Here is a 13655-nt window from a genome sequence, read left to right on the forward strand (position 1 = left end):
GGCTTTACTATTACATAATTCAGAGCTACATCTAGAGATAAAGGAATCAAAAGAAGTTGCAAAATTCTAATGCTTTCCATTGCTGATCTCCAAAGCCAATTGAAGGTGGTGTCTATTCCAAAATGCTGTGTAAGAGCTTGGAGTCTCCTTCCAGAATCACACAAGTATAGCCTTGTTGCCTCCCATAGCTTGTAGCCAGCTCCGCAGCCATAAGCTTAGCATGATCCTTGGACAGAACCCTAAATGCATGAGTAGCTGCTCCCAAATATTCACCTTCTTGATTAATTTCAATATAGATGATATGTTTGAGATAGCTCATTTTCGAATTTGAAATCATTGATTGACTACTGCACCCATCCTTTTGGAACTAATTCGTTTTGGAACATGTTGCTTACTGTGGTATTGCCTATTAAGCTATTCTTGATTAGTAGCCCTAGAAGCGTATGGAAAAATAGTTTTAAGTTGTCTTCTGTAGGATCGAAGGACCAAACTCTGGTGTGCAAAGTTCTTCTTGTGCAACAAACGAGAAGGAAAATGCAGGTAGTCAGAATCAGGAAAGTTTCATGTGAAACTCTAGTCAATGTCCAAGTTTCATGAAAGCTAGCTGTATGTGCCACCATATCTGTACCCCCATAAACAATCAACGTTGGGTTGGGTACTATTATAGCGCCACCCACTACTATGTGCGCTGCCCAAAATCATGGCGTGCCAGCGCCGCCCAAAATCAGGGCGTGCCTGCCTGCCCAATTTTATGGCGTGCCAGTGCCGCCCAATTTTATGGCGTGCCTGCCTGCTCAATTTTATGGCATGCCAGCCTGCCCAATTTTATGGCGTGCCTGCCTGCCCAATTTTATGGCGTGCCTGTCTGCTCAAAATTATGGCATCATAAGAGCAGTTTCAGATTTAGAAAATATATTTGGCAAGATATGTTTCCATATTAAAACTTTACATAATTACAGAATATTATGTAGCAATAAAGGAAATAATATTTATCATTATTATCCTATAAATACCCCATTCCTCTGAAACAAAGAACTACGTTTATTTTGAGAGACTTGATTCCAGAGAACGATTTGGATAGGTAGGCAGCCATTGAAGGTACAGTCTCAATAGTTCATTGCAACAACCTCCCTTACGAAACCATTGGTGCGTTTGGTCTCAATAGTTCATTGCAACAACCTCCCTTACGAAACCATTGGTGCGTTTGGGCGAGTTTCTACCCAAACACTAGCTATAAAACCATTTACTCGATAAAACAAAGACATCAGAGGCGTACAACATAATAAAAAATCAATACAAGAAATTGCTTTTCTTCCTAATTTTGCCATATACAAAAATTGCTTCTTTCTCAATACGTCAAATAAAATAAACAATTTAAGAACTCCTCAAGTATATTACAACATCGATGTAAATGTTAACAGCTAAAATGATGATTTATTCTGCTTGGTCGATTGATGACAGATAAGGAGAGCTTCAACTTGGATGTCCCAAAGAACATTAGCATTATCGTGCCTCTGTAGCTAACACATCTGGGATAGGCAAACAGAGAATTCACCTATAAAACACCATCGATGTGCATTTGTCTACAACCCCATTTGGATAAGCTTCTCTATACTTTGTGTCTTCTCCCATCACCATCCTTTGGCAAAGATTGCATTGCTTCTTATACCTGTTTCAAACCTCTTCGCTATTCTATCTTTTGGTGTTTCTTTCTTCCGCAACATGGAAGCCGAGTAAGCTTCTTCTCTTCGAAAATGAAGCACTCTCGATTCTTTGCTCCCAATGTTTGTAATATGAGGTTGATGTTATAGCGACTTCACGTAGCAATCGATTCATTGTGATCGCGAACTTTTGCAAGCTTTGCACGTTTGGATGTATTCTTATCACTTTTCCTCTTTGCTTCATCTCTATCTCTCTCCCGCATTCTTTTACTGTTTTGTTTTGTTAATTTCTCAACTACTTCTTTCTCCATATCCAGAATTTTAGTATCGGTTAATTGGGGTTGATCAATGGGATTTCCTTCTGAATCTCGTGGTATGATGGGGCCATGAAACGGACAAACTCTCATGTCTCTTCTCTGGCAGAGTCCACCTACTTTCAATGGAGTAAGACATGGGCGGACTTCAACGGGATCTTCCTTGTATAGAGATGCCTGATATTTCAACTCGGCAATCTTTTCTGCTGGAATAACCGCATCATAGTCTACCCTACCCCAATGGCCTTCTAGTCAACCGCATGAAGAGTTCGTCAATAATGAGAAGTGCTAAATGTAGGGGAGCGATACCCTCATAGGGCATCGCACTCGCGTGGAGCATAAGCGAACTGAAGATAGCGACCTCCAAGACCGACCTGCGAGTAGCTCGAGTAGGTGGTGCGAACGAAGACATCTCAGTACGAACACTTCATCGAATATAGAACGCTTCGGATAGAAACACATCCCACCTGGGGTAATGATTGCCAATATCTTAGTGGTAATCTCAACACCGGGAAATAGGGACTACCGCATCTACCCCCAATCATAACCAGATCCAACCCAACACTCATCCGCGATCTCCACCCTACATTTGTACAAAAGAATACACGTGTCGGAAGGATCTCCTCTCAAAAACTCTATAAATACCACCTCTTTGAACTACGTCGGACGATTCTTCTCTCCCCGGAAAAGGAAAACGCGAGAAGATCGTGGCGGTTAAACTCCACAAATGACCTCGGTCACATCAAAAATCCTAACCCTTCCCGTTCATCCTAGTAGTAATTAGGAGAAAACCAAAACGCTCCTTTACATTGGCGCCGTCTGTGGTTTCGATTACTGGAGAGCCACTTGAGATCATCTCTAATTCTCCAGCCCACGAAGCATGGTTAGCATAGAAGCTCAAGTTCAAAACCTTGCTCACCAGTTGGGAGTAACGAATGAGAGCATTTCCTTGCTCAGGGAGGAAAATGCTACGTTACGCGCTCAGGTGGATAGTTATCAGCAACAACAAGTCGGAAACGGAGCCGAACACAGCATCAATGACGTTAATCAGCAGCTTAACGAGTTGTCCCAAAGGATTGGCCAGACCTCTGCGAAGAAGGACTCGACACAGATTGTACACAAGATGCTTAAGACGTATCGCGCATCTCCGTTCACCGCAGAGGTCCTCAGCAAATCCTCTCCACACGACTTCATCCAGCCACGCTTTCCTATGTACGACGGCAGCACCTGCCCCGGTCAGCATGTGGCTCGCTATATTCAAAGTCTGGCACTTTACAGCTCACCTGAGTTTGATTATCTCCACTGCATTATTTCCGGCCAAAACCGAGGGATGGCGCTCTCGATTGGTTCTTTTCACTGGAGTCTGATTCTATCAACACCTTCGAGCAGCTTACTGACTTGTTCGCCAGCCAGTACGTCCACAACAGGCGGAAGAAGGCAGATCTCGATTCTCTGTTTCAATTATCTTTCAAGGAGGGCGAAACTATTAAGTGAATTCCTAGGGCGGTTCAAGGCGAATCTAGCATTGTATGGAAAGTGGCTTGAAAGAATCTTTCGCCACACTGGCTTTTTCTAACGCTTGCCGAGTGCGAAACAGTGACCTCGCTAGGTCGCTGATGAAGGAACGCCCAGAGACACTATCCGAGCTCTACGCTCGTGTCGACAAGTACATCAAGCTGCAGGAAACCTTAAAACTTCATGGTTTAGCAGAGAGGCACGAGGTCGCCGAAGTCTCGGATCGTTCCCCACGGGGCAAGAAGCGCCAGTCGCGATGCCCGGCGGCTTCGTGCACGATCAGATAATAACAGAGAGTTCACTGTCCTGACACGTTCTCCCAGTCACATACTGGATAAGATTAAGCGCGCCTCATTTTTCCGGCCAACCATCAGGCAGCCCGCAGATCGACCTGGCAAGCCTTTTTGTGCATTTCATAAAGCAAAGTGCCATGAAACTGATGCATCTTTGGGGCTCGAAGCATTATCTCCAAGACACGGTGGAAGCCGGTTATATCAAACACTACATTAGCATTCCCGATGGCGACTGCGTCACAAGTTCTTTGGCTCGTCGTGTCTTGCAATCGATCTCCACCCCACCGTCACCGCCAAAGGGATACAGTTCGTCCTCCATTAGGTCGAGGGGCGCTCCGTGGCGTTCGCCACGAAGGCGGCAAAGACTCGTCCGATCGTGACAATGCTCGCACTATTCATGTGATTACCTTTCCGGACGATTAAGTGACCTCTTCCCGAGAAAAGACGGGTTGGCGCTCTTGAAGTCTATCATTTTACTTCCGCAGGCAAAATCACGCCCAGCGTGGTTCAGTCGCAGCGCAGCGATATCACTTTCCGCGGAGGCCGACTTAAGCAAAGTTTGCCTTCCTCATAATGACGCATTAGGTCGTTCATGTCAAAATCAGCGGCCCATCGGATCAAAGCGTCCCGATCGACCACTGGCGGTTCTGTGACATCCTATTTTACCACACTATGCAAGAGATGAACCTCCCCGAATCCGTTCGTTGACCCAATCGCCCCTTTACGGGTTCAATGGCTCGAGCCGACCCCATTGGTGACATTATCTTACCATGATCGGTGGGATCTCGAGAGGATAAGATTACCGTAATACTTTCGGTTCTGCGTTCTCGGCCAAAGAAGTCGCCATACAATGCCATCCTCGGACGACCGGATTCATCGGATGCAAGTCATCATCGCCCACTTTACATCAAGTTCTCCGTTTCCCGGACCTCGAGGCATGATGGAGCTTGAAGCAATCAACTTGAAGCGTACCATTGCAACCAGTCCAATCAACGATGCACTGCTTTCGTGAATTGCTTCCCACCATACAGAGCCCCTCCAAATTTTCTACACAATGGCACGAGACTTAGTCGCGAAGTCCAACCCGAGCGAACCGCCAAGCGGGGGGCTCTTACAAGCGAAGTTCTCTCCATGCCGATACCGCTTTTCGCTCCCGAGTCCTCGATGCGGCTCCCGATACCGCTTTTCGCTCTTTGAAAAATTTTATCGGTAAAGCCATTCATGTTGTAAATCTTTTGTTTTCATTAATGAAAGACAAGTTTTTGTCTTCGACCGATACTATCTACTCCAGTTAGTTGTATTGAGTACGTTTCGCGAGCTATATAGCCTCTCGATTCTTGTTACGTCGAGGACCTATATTTCTAGGATCGACTACACGAGAACGCTCTCAAATGAGCGCATTTACTCGGGAGCTCACGGGCTACATAGCCTCTCCAATTCTTGTTACGTCGAGGACCTATATTTCTAGGATCGACTACGAGAACGCCTTTCTCGGCCGAAAGGCGACGATCTCGGGGAGCTCACGGGCTATAGCCTCTCCATTCTTGTTACGTCGAGGACCTATATTTCTAGGATCGACTACACGAGAACGCCTCACCGAAAGCGACGGGGCTCTCTCGGGAGCTCACGGGCTACATAGCCTCTCAATTCTTGTTACGTCGAGGGACCTATATTTCTAGGATCGACTACGCGAAACGCCTACCGGTGGCGGGCGGCTCGGGGGAGCTCCGCGGGCTACATAGCCTCTCCAATTCTTGTTACGTCGAGGACCTATATTTCTAGGATCGACTACGAGAGAACGCTCGGCGGCGGGCGACTCTCGGGGCTCACGGGCTACATAGCCTCTCCAATTCTTGTTACGTCGAGGACCTATATTTCTAGGATCGACTACGAGAACGCTCTGCGGCGAAGGCATACTCTCGAGGAGCTCACAGGCTACATAGCCTCTCCAATTCTTGTTACGTCGAGGACCTATATTTCTAGGATCGACTACACGAGAACGCTTCTGCGCGAGGGCGATTCCGCGGGCTACATAGCCTCTCCAATTCTTGTTACGTCGAGGACCTATATTTCTAGGATCGACTACACGAGAACGCTCTCCGCGAGCACACAGCTCTCTGAAGCTCTCTGGCTACATAGCCTCTACAATTCTTGTTACGTCGAGGACCTATATTTCTAGGATCGACTACACGAGAACGCTCTCCGCGAGCACACAGCTCTCTGAAGCTCTCTGGCTACATAGCCTCTACAATTCTTGTTACGTCGAGGGCCTATATTTTTAGGATCGACCACACGAGAACGCTCTCATCAGCCTATGGCGCTCTCCGGCCAGCGGGCACCGTAACCCATCCGGTTCTGTCACATCAAGCGACCTATATTTCTAGGGTTGACTACTTAACAGGGGCGCGTATTTCTAAGATCAAGATATTAGTTACACACAAACCTGCGCGGCGCATGCATACACATCCAAAACAACGATACATGACAATCGTCATCACAACTACGATCCACCGATCTGCTTTGGGATTACCGGAAATCCGGATCGATGATCATTACAAAAATTCGACAAGTCTTGAACGCCACTTTCGTGGAAACCGGTCCTCCAGAACAAAAGCGAATCGCCGGGCAAACTGAAAACACGGCTCTATTGTTTGCTCCGTATAAGAGAGAGGAATGTAGACTATATTCACAACTTATGACTTACGAGATGACGATGATCACCTTATCAATTTTCGCATGACATGCTTGTCTTCCGGGCTGCACTAGTCGAAGCGGTATGTCGGTGACCTCGGCGATGTCATACTTTTCGTCGAGGCGGCATAGGCGTACTGAGGGCTTCGATATCGCGCCTTCTTAGCCTTTCGCCACCACCTTCCGACATTTCTTAGCATAAGCCGTCACAACCGCCGGTTCCTTTCCATTTCGGTCACATCCGACACCAAGATGGCGTTCTCGGCGATTCGTTACGGTACTTGGTGGACATATCATCCAGTTTCTTCTTGTCCACCCCCCACGCAGCTCGCATCAACCCCAGCTCCACGTGCGGGTTACCACTAGTCTCAGAACGCTGCACAGCATCTTTCAGCTTATCATACCCTGCGAGAAACTGCATGAACATAGTTAGAACACCAGACTCCCCTGGAAGTCGGTACAACAGCTTAAGCTATCAAGAACTCACCAAACAAGCGGCCATATCCATCGTCCCCAGTAGTGTCCCCATGTCCTCGTCCTCAACTTCTGCTTTATCTCCATCTAGCACAATCCCCTTCAGAACGCTGGTCGCTATGGGGGCCGAGTGAAAGCTACAGTCCGAGCGTTTCACCATCCGCTTCTTCCCCGTCTTTCCTGTAGTAGAATTAAACCCCACATCCTTACATGGCGGGGCGAACTCTCACCAGAATGGCTGGGCGACCTTGCCCCGTTCGTTGCTTCGGCCGGCGACCCGGTCATTTCGCCCACTCGGCGTGGCGACGAAGACAATTCGCCCGGGCGACTATCTCTCCTTGCTCAAACTTATAACCGCCCGTTTCTCCATCGGCAACCTTCCTCTTCCCTCGATCGCCATGAACATGAGGCTCAAACTCCATTTCCTCCATTGATAGGGGGCGTTTCTCTCACAAAAGCGCCGCGACATCTAGCCATCTTACCCTAGCAGCAAAGTTGCGACAGCAAAGTTAATACTTACTCTAGGTATTTCTCAAACTGAATAACACGCATAGAGAAGAAGCCACATACCTGATGAACAAGCGGCGACAGAAAAGCACAGTGCAAGAGCAGAGCAACGAGGAGGAAGGAAAGCTTAAGCGAAACAATGACAGCACCTCTTGATGATATGTGCGAAGCGGTTTATATTCCTTAGGAAACGTCTTTTCCTAAGTCCCTCATTATCACCTTGAGACGCCAAACGCCATCTGCCCGCCATCATTATGTCCCATGAACCGCTCGTCTCCCTACGTGTCGCATACGCAGGCGGAACAACTGCGGTTGGCGGCTCAATCGAGCAGCAATTCGACTGCATCTCGAGCGGACTCCGGCGATCGATGCTCCGTTATACGTCGCGCCAGCGAATCTCAAGCACTCCAACAACGGGGCGCTCCCCATTTTACCAATCATAAGTAAGGAGGTCGTCACCACAATGGGCCTACCACGTTCCATTCTAAGCCGTGTCATCCTACATCACTATGAGTGGGCGACTTCGGACATACACCGCACACCCACAACTATTTACCATCGCATATAAACAAGGGAAGTTACGGTTTAATAGCTTTATCGATGCATTTCGGTGTTGAGCCGAGTTCTTTGAGATTACTCGGAAATCCAACCCGCCCCCACGAGTTAAGCCACATTCGGCTACCCCCCGAATCGGCAGAAACACCTACTTGTTCCCGGATTACAATACACAAACATAAGAAAGGCTTAACTGCCCGTTACCCCAGAAACCGGTTCTATTGTATCCAAAGACATAAGGCGATAAAACGGACAAAGAACAAATTTTACAACTCGTCATCCCCGGCCACATTCACTACTCCTCCACGCCAAACGGCTTCATCGACCTCGGCCTCTCTCCCGTCCCACAATGATCGCTATGCCATCGACTCTAAGCTCATCAACTGCGTCGGGTGCAACGGCTTTTCGAGCCACCCGCTTCGGCGCGCGCTCATAGAAGAGGCAATCGCCCCACCGGCATCCCCTTGAACCTCCTCCACCGAGGGACGGGACGCACAGCGGGCGTGTTCCTCCTTCAAAGCATTGTAGTCGATCTCGGTTCAACGAAGTCTGCGTCCAGCGTGTCATAGGCCTGATTAGCGTCCTGAGCAACCTTCTTGCAGTGCAAGGCGTAATCGTTCAGCCTCCCAATTTCCACGGTAGCGGCTCGCACATTATCTTCAGCTCCTTCTAGCTTTTGCCTCAGCTCTTCCGCTTCCGTATCTTTCAACATCTTGGCCAGATTCAACGCTTCATGAGTTCTCTTCAAATCTTCCAGTTCCTCGCGCTCCATCTGCGAGGCGTCCTGGACATTTTTCAGCTCCTCACCCGAACTTGAAAGACCATTTCCCTATCGATTAACTCGCGAGCAGGCGATCTCTTTCAACCGGAATCCGCCACCACCGCGAAACATACACATGGTTAGCACAACAACAATTTGCATAAGCAAGCAAGTACCTCAGATGAAGTTATAGGCATACCACGCATTGCGCAATTTCCATTCGTTTCAAGTTGTCAGCTAACCCCTTCTCATCTAGCTCTCTGCGGTTGCCATCCAGAGCTATTTGTTCTAGCAAACAACCCGCTATCTTCTTGGATCTGGGCGCGGCGATTAAACCGTTTCCGCGATCTTGGCTGCGCCCCATTCTCGTCGAGATAGACAAAATGTCCTTCGAGATCGTCCGCAGAGGCCACCGCTTTTCCAGTCGCCTTACGTGGGGCCTTGGCCTTTTCACGGGACCGGATCGCGTCGATCGCGTGATTGCTTGGACCCACTCCAAAGTGGCCAAGTCCATGACACCTTTCGAGTCGGGCTCCACTTCTGGCGAGATACCGTGGCCCCGGCCCGGCGCCACCATCGAATCCGCCCCGTGCTAGCACCATCTTCCGCGAGCATGTCGAAGCTACTTTTCGCTGCTTCGCCCGGCGTCTGCTTTCGAGACATCAGCGTGGCCTCCTCTCCGACCCCCCCCTAGCGCGGCGATCAAAACCAGCGGCTCCAACTCTACGGAGCCTCGATCGAACCCCATTCGGGCCGACCGCCCGATCCTCCAGCTCCTGCGGTTCCCCCCCTAACAGGCCGCCTTGCGCTCCCCTGCACCTGCTGCCTCTCCTCTCGTGTTATCGATCATCGCTTGTGCGCTTCTCCATCACCCCTCGCTTCGTTCGACTTAGAGCCCGCTCCTTTTGCACCTTCCTCTTCTCCCGGATCGCAGCCCTCCCTTTTCCTCAAAGAAATGAGCAACCTCGGGCAACTTCGCTTGTTTTTCAGACGCGAGTCACCGAGCGAATCTTTCTATCTCCCCACGATCGGTTAAGCGCTTCACGAAAACTCTGCGTACCAAAAGCAAAACAAAGACACATTAGAGCAGCGGCTATCAAACGTTAGAAAAATAACAACGAAAAGTATTCCTACCCACGGATATGTTACAAATCCTAGTTTGCGGTATACACCGCTCACCACGATAATTGCCAACTAGCAACAACGGTCTCTTAGTCCAGGCCTCATTGCTTACTCCATCGATCAACTGCGAAACGCGTCGTCATGGTTTGCAAGCTAAAGTTCATGTTCCCCGATCGGCGTATCACATAGTGCTCCACTATATCGGATACACCTATGTCATATTCCCACTCGCGTTCGGCGTGAACACCTTAAATAATCGCCGGGTGTTACCCAATTTAACCCCGACAGGCGACTTCCAACAAAGCGCCAAGAAGTCGCATACCGGTTCGGAGCGGTATGTGCATCTGCGCTCTCGGTAACCCTCACAGTTATAACTCCACCGTTCGGTAGGTTTATACTCCTCACTACTGAACATTTTCACTTTCGATCGTTGGCTCAGATATATCTCGGTCGGGGACATTAATCCCATCGCCGCCCTCCATTTCGGGGAAAAGAGTTAGCGAAGACGACGGTTCACTCTTCTAGGGGGCACATCGCTGATGCCGACCTCTCCCCTCGACGGCGTACTAGCCACGTCATCTCTCGACCGAGATCGGCGTTACCCCCCCATCCTATCTTCTTCTTCTAACTCAACCCCCACCGCCGACACTTCGATTCTTCATCCTCGTTACTCTCCACAACTTAAAGATATCTCCGGACCTCCTCCGGCCGAAAGTGTCATCGAAATCGGACATTATAACAACCCTTTTTCTATCAAAGATTCAGTTCTAAACCCTATAGCCTTACAATAACCTACTTACTTAAAATAACGAACCGGACGGAGAGGAAAGCAAATGGAAATGGGAAAGAAAACAAATGACGGGGAGCACTCACCTGAAAACCCTAGGGCGTTTTGCGGAAGAAGAAGAAAACACGAAGTAACTTTTTTTTTTAGATTCCAAATCTGATTTTGTATAAACCGCCCGTTCGGTTACCAAGGTGTAATCATTACATCCTACGCTATAGCCCGCATTACCGTGTTCCAAGGCATCATCGCCTTTCAGCGATCCCCGCATAACGCTTGCGTTGACATCGTTCTGCTTCAATCAAGCATTTACATCGCGTGCACGTAAGATACAACTACCTTTTTTCCCGCCCAGTTCACGGGCCACAATATTCAAAAGTGGCGCTCCACCGGTCGGTTCATCCACTCTTGTTAAGCTCCACGCTCCACCACGCCGTCCGACTCTTTCTCGGCGGTAGCGTTTCCACTTACACCAACACCCTACCGGTAGGGTCGTAGGGGAGCGATACCCATAGGGCATCGCGACTCGCGTGGGGATATTTAAAGCGATAGCGAAGATAAGATAGCGACCTCCAAGACCGACTGCGGTAGCTCGAGTGGTGTGGTGCGAACGAACATCTCAAGTCTGAACACTTCATCGAATATAGAACGCTTCGGATAGAAACACATCCCACCTGGGGTAATGATTGCCAATATCTTAGTGGTAATCTCAACACCGGGAAATAGGGACTACCGCATCTACCCCCAATCATAACAGATCCAACCCAACACTCATCCGCGATCTCCACCCTACATTTGTACAAAAGAATACACGTGTCAGAAGGATCTCCTCTCTCAAAACTCTATAAATACCACCTACTGGAACTACGTCAGACCTGATTCTTCTCTCCCCAGAAAAAGGAAAAACGAGAGAAGATACGTAGGCAGTTCGCTCACAGCGACCTCGGTCACATCAAAAATCCTAACCCTTCCCGTTCATCCTAGTAGTAATTAGGAGAAAACCAAAACGCTCCTTTACACTAAATACCTTACCTGCAACCAAATACACCGTTAGAACATTGGCTTTGTCACAATTGTCTAAAAGAGAACATGTTGCAACTTAACAACCATTCTAAGAAAAAACTAATTCTTTATGATTGTATACCATATCAATTAATGAAAAAATTCCACATGGGGCCGTCAGAATTTAAATGATTTTATCCTATACAAGAATGAAAAGAAAATAAAAATGAAAAGAAGGAAGTACCTGAGAATGGCCTTTTTCCATTTGGTGCATTAAGGAATCAAAAGCGAGTGTCAAATAGGAGTCTTTATTTGTTGGGTTTTTAGGTTTTGGCCCTCCTAATAATGGGGTAATTAGGCTTTGGTCCAACAATGATCGTTTATTAGGTTTTGGTCCTCCTAACTATGAGTTGACCGTGAGTTGACTGAGTTGACTAACGATGGACGTCCACCCATCTTACATATTTTGCTATTACCCACAATACCCTTATGAGGTCAATGTTGACCGAGTTGACCATCTCCAATTTTGTAGTTTGACAACAATTCCACGTCACTCTTCAATTTTGGAGGGTTCAAGATACGAATCGTCTTCCTCGGGATCACCACTTTCCATCCCAGTATTCTCGTGTGAAGCCGGAGGCAAACGCCAAAAGATATTAACTGAAACCATCCGTATAAGCTTTTCTTGAACAACCTCGGTAATTTTACCCGAACCAGATTGTATAAAATCCACAATCTCAAGCAACATCCGACGCTTAATCTCCTTCTCTCTAGCTGATTTGACCCTATCCATAAACGTTAGCTTAGTAGTTGCTTTTTTCAGTTAGTTAGTACGCTCAGTTGTGTTCCGCAAGTTGGTTTGGAACCTGCCTTGAGCTCTTCGCCAACCCCCTTTCCTTTTAACCAAAGCAAGAATAGGAAAGGAATATGGTTCTCGAATTGACGAGTCGTATTGGTAGGGATCGCTATGCCACCTGTCTTTTTTCTCTTAGGCGTTTCCCTCCGACTGGAAGAGAGACATAGAATGAGATTAGTTGGTCCTGGTTCGCGAATTGGTTGGCTTACTCGCCTTTGCTACTTCTCCAGGTGGGTCCTTGAGAGATGAAGATCCGCACCCGAGCAACCCACTTAGCAGCAGGAACAGCAGCATCGAGCCGACTCTACTATGAGCTGCTACCCACACTACATATCTTTAGCTTACGAAGAAACAAGTTCTGTCGATCCGAAATAGCCACATCTCTAAACAAAGGAAGTGTCTCAACAACAACAACACTTGAAAGCGAAACCCGATCAACCCCATTCGCCGTAACCACCCCACCTCCTCCACTCTATTGTTGAGTATCATGATTTACACTAACATTCGAAGAAGAAGTTGAATTGGATACACCATCACTACTAGTATCCGATAACGAATTTTTTTTTTGCCAACGCTTTATAATCTTATTAAACATCTTCCCTCACCACTTCAAAACCCTAGAAACTTAACTAAGATCCAATTAACTATAAAACTACCACTAATCTATTCAAATAAACTTTGGCTTTTGTTTAATTTCAGTAAAAGTGAAAAAAAATATACCTTTTTTTTGTCTTGTTAAGAAATCTGGTTATTAGAAGATAACTACAAAATTGGAGATAGTCAACTAGGTCAACATTGACCTTATAAGGGTATTGTGGGTAATAGCAAAATATGTGAGATGGGTGGACGTCCATTGTTAGTCAACTCACGGTTAAGAGGACCAAAACCTAATAAACGATCATTGTTGGACCAAAGCCTAATTACCCCATTATTAGGAGGACCAAAACCTAAAAACCCCTTATTTGTTTCGGTTTGGAAACAGAGTAACAGACCGACTTATTACCTCTATATAAACAAGGACTTTGCGTCCATAAGAGTATTCAAGACAGAAACACATCTCGCACTTCAAAAACCCAAGCTACTTCTTCTTCACTTACTCTAAACCAAGATCATTAAAAACA

Source organism: Coptis chinensis, chromosome 6 (assembly GCF_015680905.1).
Source record: "Coptis chinensis isolate HL-2020 chromosome 6, ASM1568090v1, whole genome shotgun sequence".
Taxonomy (NCBI): Eukaryota; Viridiplantae; Streptophyta; class Magnoliopsida; order Ranunculales; family Ranunculaceae; genus Coptis; species Coptis chinensis.